This window comes from Hevea brasiliensis, chromosome 9 (assembly GCF_030052815.1).
Source record: "Hevea brasiliensis isolate MT/VB/25A 57/8 chromosome 9, ASM3005281v1, whole genome shotgun sequence".
NCBI classification, from domain to species: domain Eukaryota; kingdom Viridiplantae; phylum Streptophyta; class Magnoliopsida; order Malpighiales; family Euphorbiaceae; genus Hevea; species Hevea brasiliensis.
Window position 1 is genome coordinate 19,551,259 of NC_079501.1, and position 16,336 is coordinate 19,567,594.

General features: G+C 35.7%; 1 pseudogene; it reads left to right on the plus strand.

The window, feature by feature from the left end:
• Positions 1-278: 278 nt before the first annotated feature.
• LOC110632447 (transcription factor MYB114-like) lies at positions 279-16,201 on the plus strand (annotated as a pseudogene).
• The last annotated feature ends 135 nt before the right edge of the window (positions 16,202-16,336 follow it).

Consider the following 16,336-nt stretch of genomic DNA (forward strand, 5'->3'; position numbering starts at 1 on the left):
TCATTACCACCACAAATAAACTCAATAAATTAAGGTTTTCATTACATTATATTATATTATTTTATAAATTATATGAGATTATTCAAAAGTAGCACACTGTTTGGATTAATTAGTTGTTGGAATGGTAGTTGACAGAGAAAAGCGATCATCTACAAGAGAATTAGCCTTTGTGTGGACTGTAGATATGCACGTCGATGGGGTAACCAACAGTGTGCGTGTAATATTAAATATTTATAGGCGCTGAAATTGGACATGTGTAATATATCATACCATGCTAAATGGAGGGATCTTCTGGAGTGAGAAAAGGTGCTTGGACTTCCGAAGAAGACATTCTTCTCAGGAAGTGCGTTGAAAAATATGGAGAAGGAAGATGGCACCAAGTTCCTCTTAGAGCTGGTATATATTTTTATTTATATGAATATGCACGCGTGTCTGCGCGTATAATTGAACGGTAAATTCCCTCTTATTTCATATTGCATTTGCAGGCTTGAATCGATGCAGAAAAAGCTGTAGACTGAGGCGGTTGAATTATCTGAAACCAAATATCAAAAGAGGGCAGTTTGAAGCAGATGAGGTTGACTTGATTATGAGGCTTCATAAGCTGCTGGGCAACAGGCAAGTCCATTTACACAAGCGATGATGAGATTATCGTTTCCATTTGCGGTTTTATTTATTTATTTTTTGAAATTTGCAATTTTGCTAATTTTGGGTCACATAAATGCAATCTATCGCATGGCGTTTTCAATCATTTGGTAGCTGTCATTCCGTGTCTCTCTTTGCGGATACACTAGACTCCATCCGCATCCTTTTATATATATATATATATATAATATATTCTTTAATTTCAGACCAATTAATAACAAAAAAATCATGAACTTTGCATTCTGATGTTATCAAATTTTTAATTTTATTGATTTCAATATAATCTATTGAAATTGATAATAATCTTAGTTAATTTAATAAAAAATAAAAATATTCATATAAATTTTTAATAATTATGTCAATTTTAAAAAAAAAAAATTGTTTTATTTATTTGATTGTTGATAAGCATAAAATAATTTTCTTTATTTTTTATTCTAAAAAATTATTTATATTTTTCTAATAATTTAAAAATAAAAAATATTAATGAAATAATATTGATATTATCATAATCGGTAAACAAAGGTTTTGGGAAGATATAGATGATTTAATGCAAAGCATACCGAATGAAGAGAATGTTTTCATTGGTGGAGATTTGAATGGACATGTAGGAAGTGATAGACAAGGTTATGAGAATGTTCATGGAGGTTTTGGTTTTGGAAGTTGAAATGAGAAGGAAAAAAGCATCCTAGATTTTGCTATGGCATACGACCTAATACTAACAAATACCTACTTTATAAAAAGAGAGTCACATTTAATGACTTTCAAAAGTGGGCAACATAGAAGCCAAATCGACTTCCTCTTAACCAGGAAGACAAATAGAGCTCTATGCAAGGATTGCAAGGTCATTCCAGGAGAGGCTTTAACAAGTCAACATCGGTTGGTGGTCTTGGATGTCAAGTTTAGGAACAATTCAAGTAAGGTCAGAATAAATAGTGGAGCTCGAACAAAGTGGTGGGAGTTCAAAGGAGTAAAGCAAGTGAAGTTCAAAAATGAGCTTCTCGAGTCCGAAGTATGGAAGCTGTATATGGAGGCCAATGATATGTGGATACAGATGGCATCAAAGATTAGAGAAGTAGCTAGAAAAGTACTTGGAGAGTCTAAAGGACATGGACTACCCTCAAAAGAGAGATGCTGATGGAATGAGGAAGTACAAAAGGTAGTGAAGAGAAAAAGGGAATGGTATAAGAAATTACCTAAATTTGATAATAATGAGGCATATGAACAGTACAAGACAGCAAAGAAAGAGGCAAAAAAGGCAGTTAGTCAAGCAAGAGCACAGGTCTTTGAAAAGTTATATGAGAAACTTAGAATTAAAGAAGGGGAGAAAGATATTTATAGATTAGCAAGGAGGAGAGAAAGAAAATGTCAAGATCTCAATCAAGTCAGGTGCTTTAAGGATAAAGAAGGAAAAATGTTCGTGAAAGATGAGGACATTAAAGAAAGATGGAGAAATTATTTTAATGATCTCTTTAATAATAGTCAAAATGGTAATAGAGTGAATATAGATTATAGAACAATAGAAAAGAATGTGAATTGTACTAGAAGGATTAGATCTTTAGAAGTAAAGGAAGTACTTAAGAGAATGAAAGTGGGTAAAGCCTGTGGATCCGATGAAATACCAATTGAAGTGTGGAAGTGTTTGGGAGATATGGGAGTGGCATGGTTAACTAAATTATTTACTAAGATTCTAAACTCAAAGAAAATGCCTGATGAATGGAGAAAGAGTATCTTAGTATCTATTTTTAAAAATAAGAGAGACATACAGAGTTGCTCAAACTATAGGGGAATTAAACTCATGAGCCATACTATGAAGTTGTGAGAGAGAGTTGTGGAGCATCGACTACGTCATGATACTTCTATCTCTGTTAATCAATTTGGTTTCATGCCCGATCGTTCAACTATGGAAGTGATTTTTCTCATTAGAAGCTTGATAGAGAAATATAGAGATGTGAAGAAAGATCTACACATAGTTTTTATTGATTTGGAGAAGGCTTATGATAGTGTTCCAAGAGATGTCTTATGGAATGTGTTAGAACAAAAGAGGATATCTATTAGGTACATACAAGTGTTGAAAGATATGTATGAAGGAGCAACTACTATTGTGCGCACGGTAGGAGGGGATACAAGAGATTTTCCGATCTCAATTGGATTACAACAAGGATCAGCCATAAGCCCTTACCTTTTTACATTAGTTTTAGATGAATTGACAAAACATATACAAGAGAGTATTCCTTGGTGCATGATGTTTGTGGATGATATTGTTCTGATAGATGAGACACGAGAAGGAGTCAATAGAAAGCTAAAGCTTTGGAGAAGTGCTCTAGAGTCAAAGGATTTTAAGTTAAGTAAAACGAAGACAGAATACATGCATTGCAAGTTCAGTGAAGGCCAAACTGGTGATAGGGAAGGAGTTAGTTTGAATGGAGTGGTACTGTCCCAAATTAATCACTTTAAATATCTAGGCTCAGTCCTTCAAGTAGATGGGAGATATGAAGAGGATGTTAGTCATAGGATTAAAGCCGGATGGTTGAAGTGGAGACGTGCCACGGGAGTTTTATGTGATCGTAAGATTCCCAATAAGTTGAAAGGAAAATTTTACCGTACAGTCGTACGACTGGCTATGTTATATGGTAGTGAGTGTTGGGCACTGAAAGAGTCGAATGCGTCTAAAATAAAAGTTGCAGAGATGAGAATGTTAAGGTGGATGAGTGGCCATACTAGACTAGATAAAGTCCGTAATGAGAGTACTAGAGAAAAGGTAGGAGTTGTGCCAATTGAAGATAAGTTGAGAGAAGGGAGATTGAGGTGGTTTGGTCATGTAAAGCGTAGACATACGGAGGCTCCAATTAGACAAGTAGAGCACATTAGGTTAGAGGATAGAAAAAAAAAAGGGGTAGACCTAAATTAACTTGGAGGAGAGTAGTACAACATGACCTAGAAGCATTACACATTTCTGAGAATTTAACCCAAAATTGTTTAGAGTGGAGAAAGCGAATCCATATAGCCGACCCCAAATTTTTTGAAATAAAGGCTTAGTTGAGTTGAGTTGAGTTGTACAAATAATTTAAAATTAAATTTGATAAATTTTAATTTTTAAAATACTAAAATAGTAAAATTATTTTTTAAAATTATTTTTTTAACAGCATTTATGTCACGACCCAACCTATGGGCCGGACCGGCACTAGGACCTGGGCCAGCCTAAAGCCCCCGAGGCCCGTAGTAAGCCTAACTGTTCATTAACCCAACTCTAAGGCCCATTTGGGCCCAATTTCAAGAAAACAAACGGACAGAGTCCGACCATAAAATGGACTTTCCAACAGGGAGTTTTCGACTCACCCGACCTGTAAACATAATAAATACTCAATTGGGGAGCTCAGCTCACCCTCCACATACTCATATCCTCATAAAAATAAATGGGAGCTCAGCTCCCTCATCCAATCCATCAAACATACATATCATTATACGTTTACAGGTCCAACATGATAATAATATTACAGACCATAATCAAATAAATACTTCTAACACATGCGGAAATTCTAGGAGTAAATAAAATTACACAAATATTGATAAACAACCTGCGAAGGAGAAAAGCAGGTTAACCAAAAATAAAATCCTCCTCAGAGTTTGAAAAAATATTGAACAGAGTGAGCGTCGACTCGAGAGTAAAATATCAATTTTAACCATAATCTCTATAACTATCTAAAACTAATGCACTCGAGAGTGAAATGCAACATCAACATCATTTTCACATCATAACATCAAAAGGTAATTTGGAGCACTCACGCACTCGTAGCATCAATCATAACATATGGGAGCCGATCCCTATACGACTCTCTTAAATCCAACTGGTGCCGTGAAGAACTCAAGCCGGACTTTCGCTTAATAAACCAAATCGAGGGTCCCAAATGAAGAACTCAAGCCGTGACTACCCTCGAAGGATCGGGTCCCAATGAAGAACTCAAGCCGTGACTACCCGTCCTATCCATAGTCCACACCACATCACACGCACGCCAACGCACGCACACCGCTCCAAATTACCACAACAACATCAGGGCACTTTAATACATATCAATGCATCATAAATCGTGCCTAGAGTTTAACTACATAAATATATGCATATAAGTAATGCATGGGCATGCCGAACATATAATAATATCGAAATTACAATTAAAATTAATATTTTACTCACAGACTTGCGGTGGTCACCGAGGTATGGGCGGAGGAAGAAGGTCTGTCGCTCACCGACAATTTTATTACAATCATTTAATACAAATGACTCAATACAAATCAAGAAAAGACCCAATACGTCCTAAGTCATGCCGGAAATCCGGCAGAGTCTCCCCTATACCTAGGACCTACCCAACCTGTAAAAGGGCTCAAAACACACTTCTATATCCACAATCCATATATCCACAACTCAATCACATCACACAGCCCCTCCTGGGCCCATCAAATCAATCATCCATCACAATATGTAAAATTTCAATTTAGTCCTTATAATTGATCATTTTTGCAAAACCGCTCAAATAAGCTCTAAAAATTATAAAACTCGCTGCAAATCCTTAGAAATATTACTAAGCTATTGCAAAAAGAATCGTAATTTTCTAAGCTACCACGAATATTTTATGGATTTTTAATCCTATTTAAGCATTAGAAAATTACGAAAAAGCAAGGTTCGGGTTTACCTTTGCCGATTCCGACTTTGGGAACGTGCTCGGGATGCCTAATAATGGTGGGGTAGCCAAAATCTCGATCCAATTCGGAGACTTTTCCGGTAGCTGGTCTGTCTGGCCGGAAATTCACAGATCCGGACAACTGTCGAATTTCTGCGAATTGAGGATACCTACATGAAGCCCAATAATAATATATAAAAAATCAGGGGTGTTACATTCTTCCCCCCTTATAGAAAATTCGTCCTCGAATTTTACACAAGGCAGAATAAAGTACATGATTACACATTGAACAGATAAGGATACTTGCTACGCATGTCCCGCTCGACTCCAGTGCACTCTTCCACTGACTGGCTCCTCCACAAAACCTTAACCATAGAGATCTGTTTTGATCTTAGCTGTCTCACTTGGTAGTCCACTATGGCTACAGGTTGCTCCTCAAATGTCAAGTTCTCTTTTAGCTCTATTACATCTGGTTGTAGTACATGAGAAGGATCTGGAATGTAATTCCTGAGCATGGAGATGTGAAACACGGGATGAACGTGAGAAAGGTTGGGTGGTAGCTCCAACTGGTAGGCAACTGCTCCAACTCTATCAGTAACCTCAAAAGGTCCAATATACGGAGGTGCCAACTTGCCCTTCTTTCCAAATCTCATGACTCCCTTCATAGGAGAAACCTTTAGGAATACATAGTCGCCTACTGCAAACTCCATATCCCTCCGTCTGGGGTCTGCATAACTCTTACGCCATCGAAAGTCAAGTTTTCAATCGTTCCCTGATTAAAGGAACTATCTCTGAAGTGTACTGCACTAGGTCTACATCATGCACCTTCGCTTCTCCCATTTCTGTCCAACACAGAGGAGACCTACACTTTCTTCCATATAGTGCCTCATAGGGTACCATCCCTATGCTGGAATGGTAACTGTTGTTGTAGGCAAACTCCACCAAAGCTAGCTGATCATCCCATTGACCTCCAAAATCCAAAACACTCATGCGAAGCATGTTTTCCAGTGTTTGGATTGTCCTTTCAATCGTCCGTCTGCGAGGGTGGAAAGCCGTACTGAAGTTCAACTGTGTGCTAAGTGCCTCCTGCAACTTTCTCCAAAATCGAGAAGTGAACTGAGGCCCTCTGTCAGATATTATGGAAGCTGGAACTCCATACAATCTGACGATTTCTCGAATATAGAGTCGGGCGTACTGTGCAACAGAATATGTAGTCTTCATAGGCAAGAAATGAGCTGATTGGTTAGGCGGTCTACAATTACCCATATCGAATCATATCTTCGCGCGGTACGAGGCAACCCAGTCACAAAATCCATAGAAATCATTTCCCACTTCCATTCTGGGATAGGGAGCTCTTGCAACTTCCCTGACGGTCTCTGGTGTTCAAACTTCACCTTCTGACAAGTCAAGCACTTGGACACAAAGTCTGCTATGTCTCTCTTCATACCATTCCACCAATAGCTATCTTTCACATCATGGTACATCTTGGTGGAACCTGGGTGGACATTGTACAGTATATAGTGTGCCTCTCGCATGATTTCATCTCTGAGATTGTCCACATCGGGCACACATATCCTAGAACCTTGCACTAGGGCACCATCATTGGCAAATCCAAACTCACCACCTTCACCTTGCTGTACTCTTTCTATGATCTTCATTAATTGTTGGTCTCTGTGCTGGGAAACTCTAACTCTGTCCCGCAAGTCTGGCCTCACTGAAAAATGAGCCAACAATACCCCCTCATCTGAGAGATCTAGGATTAAACCTTGATCCATCAACTCATGTACTTTCTGAATCAACGGTCTCTTCTCTGCTGAAATGTGCGCCAAACTGCTAGAAGATTTTCTGCTTAAAGCATCTGCTACTACATTGGCCTTCCCAGGGTGGTACTGGATGGTGCAATCATAGTCTTCCAGAAGCTCCATCCATCTCCTCTGTCTCAAGTTTAAATCCCTCTGTTGGAAGATGTACTTCAAACTCTTATGGTCGGTGTATATCTCGCACACTTCACCATATAGGTAGTGTCTCCAGATTTTTAGTGCAAAGACTACAACCGCCATTTCCAAATCATGGGTGGGATAGTTCTGCTCATGCCTCTTCAGCTGCCTTGAAGCATAAGCCACTACTTTTCCATTCCGCATCAAAACACACCCTAGGCCAACTCTGGAGGCGTCACAGTACACGGTGTATCCTTCACCGCTCATACGTAGTGTTAACACAGGGGCAGTGGTTAGACACTCCTTATCCTCGTCATTATAACTGACTCTATCGAGCTCTCTTCCTGTCCTTTGCATCTTATCCACTTCCCTTTTCCTATTTTTGGTATCTTTTCAACCTGCTGTACTTATTCCTTAATTTTAGTCCTATCTCATCCTTACACCTTTTCCTTCAAAGACGTCTATCCCATCATCAACTTTAACTTTCTTTTTATTTCTTAGTCTTATCTTGATTACTAGTTCCATTACTTCAAAAATTCTAACCTTACGGCTTACTCCTGCCAGCACATTCTTCACCTTTTGTAACACTTATAATTAACCATAGAAAATTCGTTTTTGTAACCCCTTTCCCAACTTAACTATCAGAACATTATCATTCCCTACCAGCCTTAGTAGGAAATTACTCATCCTGGATGGATAGGAGCTCCAGAAACTATAAGTTCCATCTGAATTAACACGGCTGTGGGAAATGTGTGTTATTCCTTAATTCTAAATAAGATACTTCACGTGTTTATTCTCTTTAATATAATCACATATACTGCCCACAACTTTCCAAACTTCAACCTCAAATTACCCATTAGCAATAATTTCATCTATTGAAACTCATCCACAATTAGTATTTCCTCTAGCTCATAGTTTAAAACAGTCGCAAGCCTTAGTAGCTAACTCAATTTAACTCCTGCCATTACTCTGATCGTCCTTTCATACTTAACATTAGGTATGCACTTACTGTCATTCTCATATCACGAAATTGTATATGAATTGGTGCCTACCAAACTCTCAAATAACTAGGTCTCCTTGACTCAGTCTCTGTTCCTTATATAACCTTCTAGAACCAAAAGCACAAGCTAAAATTGAAAAGAAAGAAAAATACTCTTATATTCAACTACGCTCGATTGTCCATATAATAATGTTTAACCTATGTTTCTTGGTTTTTCTCTCCAAATTTCATTATCTCCTAGCACAATTGTGCTCTACCTATAAGGTATCATCTGCATGAACCCTTTACCGTACCATTGTCCTTCCTGACATAATATTTTATATTTTATTAACTTTATTTATACTCGACCTATGATTCATATCTATCATTGTTTCTATTGTGCCCTTAACTTTTGTTGATTCCTGAAAGATTTTTCTCACTAATAAATTCTTCCAACACTGATTCCACCCTTATCTATGGTCATTAATTTGATCCTTGAACTTTCTAGTGATTTATAACCACCCAGACTTGTCAATTTTTTTTTTTTTACCCCTACTGTTGTCCTGTCGTTATTGCTTCACTACAAAGTGATTCTGTCGATCACACTAACAATGTTTGCCTGACATTCATAATGAACCTCTAACTACCTTCTCACTATCTCAAAAGTCTAAACTAAGCATATGTATCATTATCTATCATTCTTTTCCTATCATCATACCTATTTGATCTCTTAGATTGACCTTTATTCAACTTACTACTTACTAACTTCGTTTTCTTTACCTAATTAGGTAGTCCGCAATACCATCGTACACCTTCTAGCATTTACTCATTATTATGTTATTCCATACCTCCATCACTATTCTCACTAATGTGGTCCCATTTTGGGTTTTCCATCCTTGTCATTCTCCTTGCCAAGAATAACACTTAGTCTACCCTATATCTTAACTTTGTTCCTTTTATTATGTGCCCTTCACGTTGTCCTTCCGTTTATTTCATTTGTCTTACCCCAAAATAGAACTTAACTATTCTATCCCTGGTTCCATTCTTTTTCCTAACATAATAGCTGTACTTGCTAACTATATCTTTCAGAGTCTCTATCGCGTTATCATATGTCTGTGCTACTCAGATTTGGTCCTTTGACCACTCTAGCTAGTACTTCCACTAGCATTTAGATTATATTGCATCTGCAATCAATTGTCCAAACTTTCATTCTGCACTTTCTTTATCCATTGGCCTTCTGTGATTTATCTTCGCTAATTTATTACTCTTAACACTATTATAATTAGATTATACTATTGTTTTGAATAATTTGAAATTAGAAAGGAACTCAAGAAATTACTGATCATACTTTTATTGTATGATCTCTATTCTTATCCTTTAGCTTACATAATACCCTTACTACCTCGAGAACTGATTCTGCAGTAATTTTATTTATTATTATTTTTATTATTATTATTATTATTATTATTATTATTTTCCATGTTTACTCAATTCCAAAACTTAAGATTTCGGGCACCCAAACCCGTCATCCAATTCAAAGGATTTACATCCATCGTGATCTGATTATATATGATTCCTATAATGGAACTTGTATCCTCTCCAGGATACCTGAGCCAACTACTCTCTACCACACTCTACAGTCCCATCTGGGACACTATTCCATAAGTCATCATTATCAGTAATAACCTTCGATCCATTCTGAAAAGATAGGACTATATCCTAACTTGCTGCAACAAAGGTACTACATCTACCACCTTGCCAGAACCATGTCAAGTTAATGACTCTTTTATCATATCATAGCTCTATAAATCATCAATTCATAGTTTCGACCTTCTCTAGGTAGTAGAGTTGTACTTTATTCCATACTGATACACACAAGGTATACTATTCTCACTCTATAAGTGTCACCTTTACTTTGCAACTAGTCCGAAACTTCTGGTCTGATGGCAACTCTTGATGTAACTCTAGCTCATGCTGGGGTAACTGAGTCACTGACTCTAGTTATCACCCAACTGTGACCTTTCAATATTCTAACTCTAGACCCCTAATCAAGAGTTTCCAACTCCTCTGCAGATATAGAACTCTGTTCTGGTATTACTGTACCAAAACAGAGACTGCCTGCAACATCCTCATCATAAGCACCACAGGGAAGTACGCAGCTCTACACAATAATCTCATGTCTGCATCAGAATCGCACTACAGAGCGGACATCGAGAACATTGTATAGTTACTACGATACGCCCCGATGCACTAGGTCTCCTAATTTCTTATCTCTCCGAATCTTCTATTATCACAAACTTATTCTCGATTGGGTCATCTACCGATGACCGCCAAAGAGTGGTATCCTCATCCTTAACTAGGGCAACTGTACTTTTAAGACTCACTTTTATGTACTCGTGTCTTACACGAAATGGGCACACCATTTAAACCCATACTAACAAAAATATAACATTTCTTGGAGTACATATCCTCATGATAGACCTCACATGTCTACTAACTCTATTTCACATTTCTATGTACTCCACGAAAATCAAGACGCTAAATGAGGAATTTTTATATTTCCCGAGGTATAACGCAGAATCTAGAAACAAAGAATTACAGAAAAAGACGAAACAGAATCCTATACTACGCATGTAACATCCTAACAAGACTCCTTTTACACTCCCAAGTATATTCTTTCCCATGAATCTAGAGCCTAAGCTCTGATACCACATTTGTCACGACCCAACCTATGGGCCGGACCGGCACTAGGACCTGGGCCAGCCTAAAGCCCCCGAGGCCCGTAGTAAGCCTAACTGTTCATTAACCCAACTCTAAGGCCCATTTGGGCCCAATTTCAAGAAACCAAACGGACAGAGTCCGACCATAAAATGGACTTTCCAACAGGGAGTTTTCGACTCACCCGACCTGTAAACATAATAAATACTCAATTGGGGAGCTCAGCTCACCCTCCACATACTCATATCCTCATAAAAATAAATGGGAGCTCAGCTCCCTCATCCAATCCATCAAACATACATATCATTATACGCTTATGTGTCCAACATGATAATAATATTACAGACCATAATCAAATAAATACTTCTAACACATGCGAAAATTCTAGGAGTAAATAAAATTACACAAATATTGATAAACAACCTGCGAAGGAGAAAAGCAGTTAACCAAAAATAAAATCCTCCTGTAGCCTGAAAAAAAATATTGAACAGGAGTGAGCGTTCGACTCAGAGAGTAAAATATCAATTTTAACCATAATCTCTATAACTATCTAAAACTAATGCACCCTGTAGAGTGAAATGCAACATCAACATCATTTTCACATCATAACATCAAAAAGGTAATTTGGAGCACTCACGCACCCTGTAGCATCAATCATAACATATGGGAGCTGATCCCCTATACAGCTCTCTTAAATCCAACCTGGTGCCAGCGAAGAACTCAAGCCGGACTTTCGCTTAATAAACCAAATCGAGGGTCCCAGTGAAGAACTCAAGCCGTGACTACCCCTCGAAGGATCGGGTCCCAGCGAAGAACTCAAGCCGTGACTACCCGTCCTATCCATAGTCCACACCACATCACACGCACGCCAACGCACGCACACTGCTCCAAATTACCACAACAACATCATGGCACTTTAACAGTTATCAATGCATCATAAATCGTGCCTAGAGTTTAACTACATAAATATATGCATATAAGTGATGCATGGACATGCTGAACATATAATAATATCGAAATTACAATTAAAATTAATATTTTAATCACGGACTTGACGGTGGTCACCGAGGCGGGCGGAGGAAGAAGGTCATCGGCTCACCGACAATTTTATTACAATCATTTAATACAAATGACTCAATACAAATCAAGAAAAGACCCAATACGTCCTAAGTCATGCTGAAATCCCAGAGTCTCCCTATACCTAGGACCTACCCAACCTGTAAAAGGGCTCAAAACACACTTCTATATCCACAATCCATATATCCACAACTCAATCACATCACACAGCCCCTCCTGGGCCCATCAAATCAATCATCCATCACAATATGTAAAATTTCAATTTAGTCCTTATAATTGATCATTTTTGCAAAAACTGCTCAAATAAGCTCTAAAAATTATAAAACTCTGCCCCGCGGTCCTTAGAAATATTACTAAGCTATTGCAAAAAGAATCGTAATTTTCTAAGCTACCACGAATATTTTATGGATTTTTAATCCTATTTAAGCATTAGAAAATTACGAAAAAGCAAGGTTCGGGTTTACCTTTGCCGATTCCGACTTTGGGAACGTGCTCGGGATGCCTAATAATGGTGGGGTAGCCAAAATCTCGATCCAATTCGGAGACTTTTCCGGTAGCTGGTCTGTCTGGCCGGAAATTCACAGATCCGGACAACTGTCGAATTTCCGCGAATTGAGGATACCTACACGAAGCCCAATAATAATATATAAAAAATCAGGGGTGTTACAATTTAAAGAATATTTTTTTACTCAAAAATAATTTTAACCTTGAAACCTTAATACCCAACAAGTACATAATTATTATGAATGCTCATAAGTTAAGCTAAAATTAATACAATGAAAAAATTAGATAAAAATTAAAAAGAAAAGATAAAGTAAAAATTTTTTCATTAAGCATTTTTTTTATCAAGTTTTAATTTGGATTTAAACTTGTAATTTAACAATTTAATTTAGATGTTATTTTAATATCATTAAATTAAAGTTTACCCATTATTTTATTTTTTGGTCTCTACAATTTTTTTTTCAAGATTGATATTATTTCTTTTTAATATTTAATTTGGCCTCCAACTTTGATTTCTTTTTAATATATATGCAAGGACGTCCTGCATGTATTCACATTCACCAATAAGATAGGAATTACATTGTAATTATTAAATAGACAGAAAATCAATAATATATTTGATCCAAGATGATTATGAAAGCGAATATATATAATTTCACTAATTCTATCGAGTACTGTAACCAATAGCATTTAAAAAAAAAAAAATTAGGGCCAGCCACAGTCCCAGGTGGAACAGAAATCCAACTGTGAGTCTATATTCATTTCATTTCAATTTTAATTTAATTTAAAGTCAATTTCAGTCAATTCAAATGTAACGGATGTACCACTCCAATGGAGACCATGCTGGAAATTATGCTAAAAAAACAGCTCTATGCCTCAATAAGATAGTGAATAGCTGGTGATAAAAAACGTAAAATAGGGTGTTTGGACAATGGAATTTTGTCTTTTTGTATTAAAAATATTCTCTGAAAATTTAAATAAAAATAAAAAATTTTGTCGGTTAGGCCGTTAGGGAATGTTTCCTTTGCTTTCATTGGCTTTGGTTCTCTTTTGTATAGGGTTTTGCCATTGCTAGGGGATTGTCCAGCTGGGTGTTTGGGGTTGTACGTAGCTGTTATTTCTAATTTTCTTGTTTTTTTAACGCATTTATTTCAACTTTAATAAAATTACAAGCTTATATATATAAAAAAAGATTAATCTTAATCATGTATAATTTATATATCAAGGCTTAAAACAAATCAAAATTTATTTTAACAGCACATCTTCACATAAATATGTGAAACACAAAATATATATAAAAAAAAATATTCTCTAATATTGAGAAAATTATTAAATATTCTTAACCTATGTATATCGTTGCTCATAATATTATGGATTTCAAAGAGAAAATATTTTTAGTGAGTGTGCTGTATACTATCTTTAGTATATTAAATGTATTTTATACCATATTCAAAATTAAATTTAACCTTAACATTGAAGTGTTGAGAGGAGAGAGGATCTCAAAAGTTTTGAAAAAATTTCTAAATTTATAAGCAAGTAATATGATATAAGAATCTAATAATTTAATAAAAGGAAGGAAAAACTTTGTAGGTTTGAGTATGACAGATTTTTTTATATATATAAATATGATATTTTATTATTTTTATAATTTATGATGTATTAAATTCATATAGATTTTAGTGCTTTTAGAATACTAAACTTTAATGTTTTTTAATATCGACATAAATGCAACATCCTTTGTAAATTATGGAAAGTAAATCGGGAAGAAGTTTATATGTTAAGGCCATGTTTAGTATAACATAATTAAAATTGTAATATAATCATTATTATTTTACATATTTACTTACGTTATTTGATAATATAAAAAATTTTGATGTAATGAAATAATAATTATATAATCTAATCAATTATATTTAAAATAACATAATGATTATATATACAATAATGGATATAATCATAATTACTTGTTTTTTATTTTTTTTATTTATTGTCAACACTATTATCACTATTATCCAGCTATCACTGTTACTATCACCATTACTCTCACAATATCAGCATTACTATTACTACTCTATTACCGCTATCGCTATTACCACTACCACCACTTGACTACTGCAATCATCACTTAGTCATTGCTACGTCTATCACTACCTGGCCATACTATCATTACTACCTCACCTTAGCATTACCATCACCTAACCATTGATATTGCCGTTGCCGCTGCCGCCACCGCCACTTAATTATCATTATCACTCGACTACTAATCTCCTCAACCACTATCACTTATTATTAATACTATAAATAAATTAAATATTAAAATCAAAATTATCATTCATTACACAATTTATATTTTTATTTTGTAACTAAACATAAGAATGTAATGATAATTATATTATATTACATTACAAATTTAATTGCATTACATAATTAATTATATTGCATTACATTACGTTTCACCAAATAGTATAATATAATGATAATTTTTATTGTATTGCAATGTAATTCATAATGTATTGTAATATAATTATCATTACATTCTTCTATTTTGTTGCAAAATAAAAATATAAGTAGTGTGATGTAATAGTAATTTTTATTTTAATATTTAATTTATTTATAATGTTAATAATAAGTGATAATAATTACAGTGATTAGTAGTTGGCTGATAGTGGTGGCTAAGTGATAGTTAGATAGTGGCGACGATGGTGGTAAGGTGAGGTAGTGATGATGGTAATGGCCAGATGGTAGTAGAGGTGACAATAACTAAGTGGTAATAATAGTGATCGAGTGATGGTGGTAACAGGATGGTGATGATGGTGGTGGAAGTGGTTGTGCTTATGGTAATAGTTATGACAAAATATAAGTATTAGTGGTAGTCACAATGATAACCGTGATGATAATATTGACAATAAATAACAAAATCAAAACAAGTAACTATGATTATATCTATTTTTTTTATATATAATGATGATTATGTTACTTTAAATATGATTAATTATATTACGTAATTATCACAACGTAATAAAAAATATAATATAATCATGATCACATCCATACAAAACAAGGCTGTGTATTCTATAACTTACCTAAAATGCAAACACTCCAATAACTATTTTTTTTCCTTCTCTTCCGACAAAATTTTTATGTGATTGAAACCATATATATAAAGTGAAAAATCATTAATCATGATAGAAGACTTGTATTATATTCTTTCACTGCAGGTGGTCATTGATTGCTGGTAGACTACCAGGAAGAACAGCGAATGATGTGAAAAACTACTGGAACACCCAACTGCGGAAGAAGGCCGTTTCTGCAAGGAAAAATGCCAAGGAAGATACACCGAAAATAACAAAGGCCAACATAATAAAGCCTCGTCCTTCGACTTTATCCAAAAATGTTTTCTGGTCCAGTAATTGGAAAACCCCAATCACTTCAACTAGCCATGTTCCAATAATTGACAATAACAATACTCTTTGCAAGCCCTGCACGCCATTGCAACCATCGGATGATCATCAAAATGAGTGGTTGGAGAGCTTGTTAAATGACAAAGTAGCAAACCAAATTGACGGCAGTTGTACTCGTGGGTCAGGAAAGACTTACATCAGTGGGCTTTCTGGAGAAGAAATTAATGCAGCAGCTGTCGGTGCGACAAAGGTGGGGGACGGGAGTTTCGTTGAAGAAGAAGAGAGTTGGTGGAATAATTTCTCCTTCGACGTCGGCCTTTGGGATCTCTGCGATACACAATCAGATATCAATATGCCATGACCTGAAGGGTTTTTAGTATTTTCCGTTTTTTATCTTATATAAAAAAA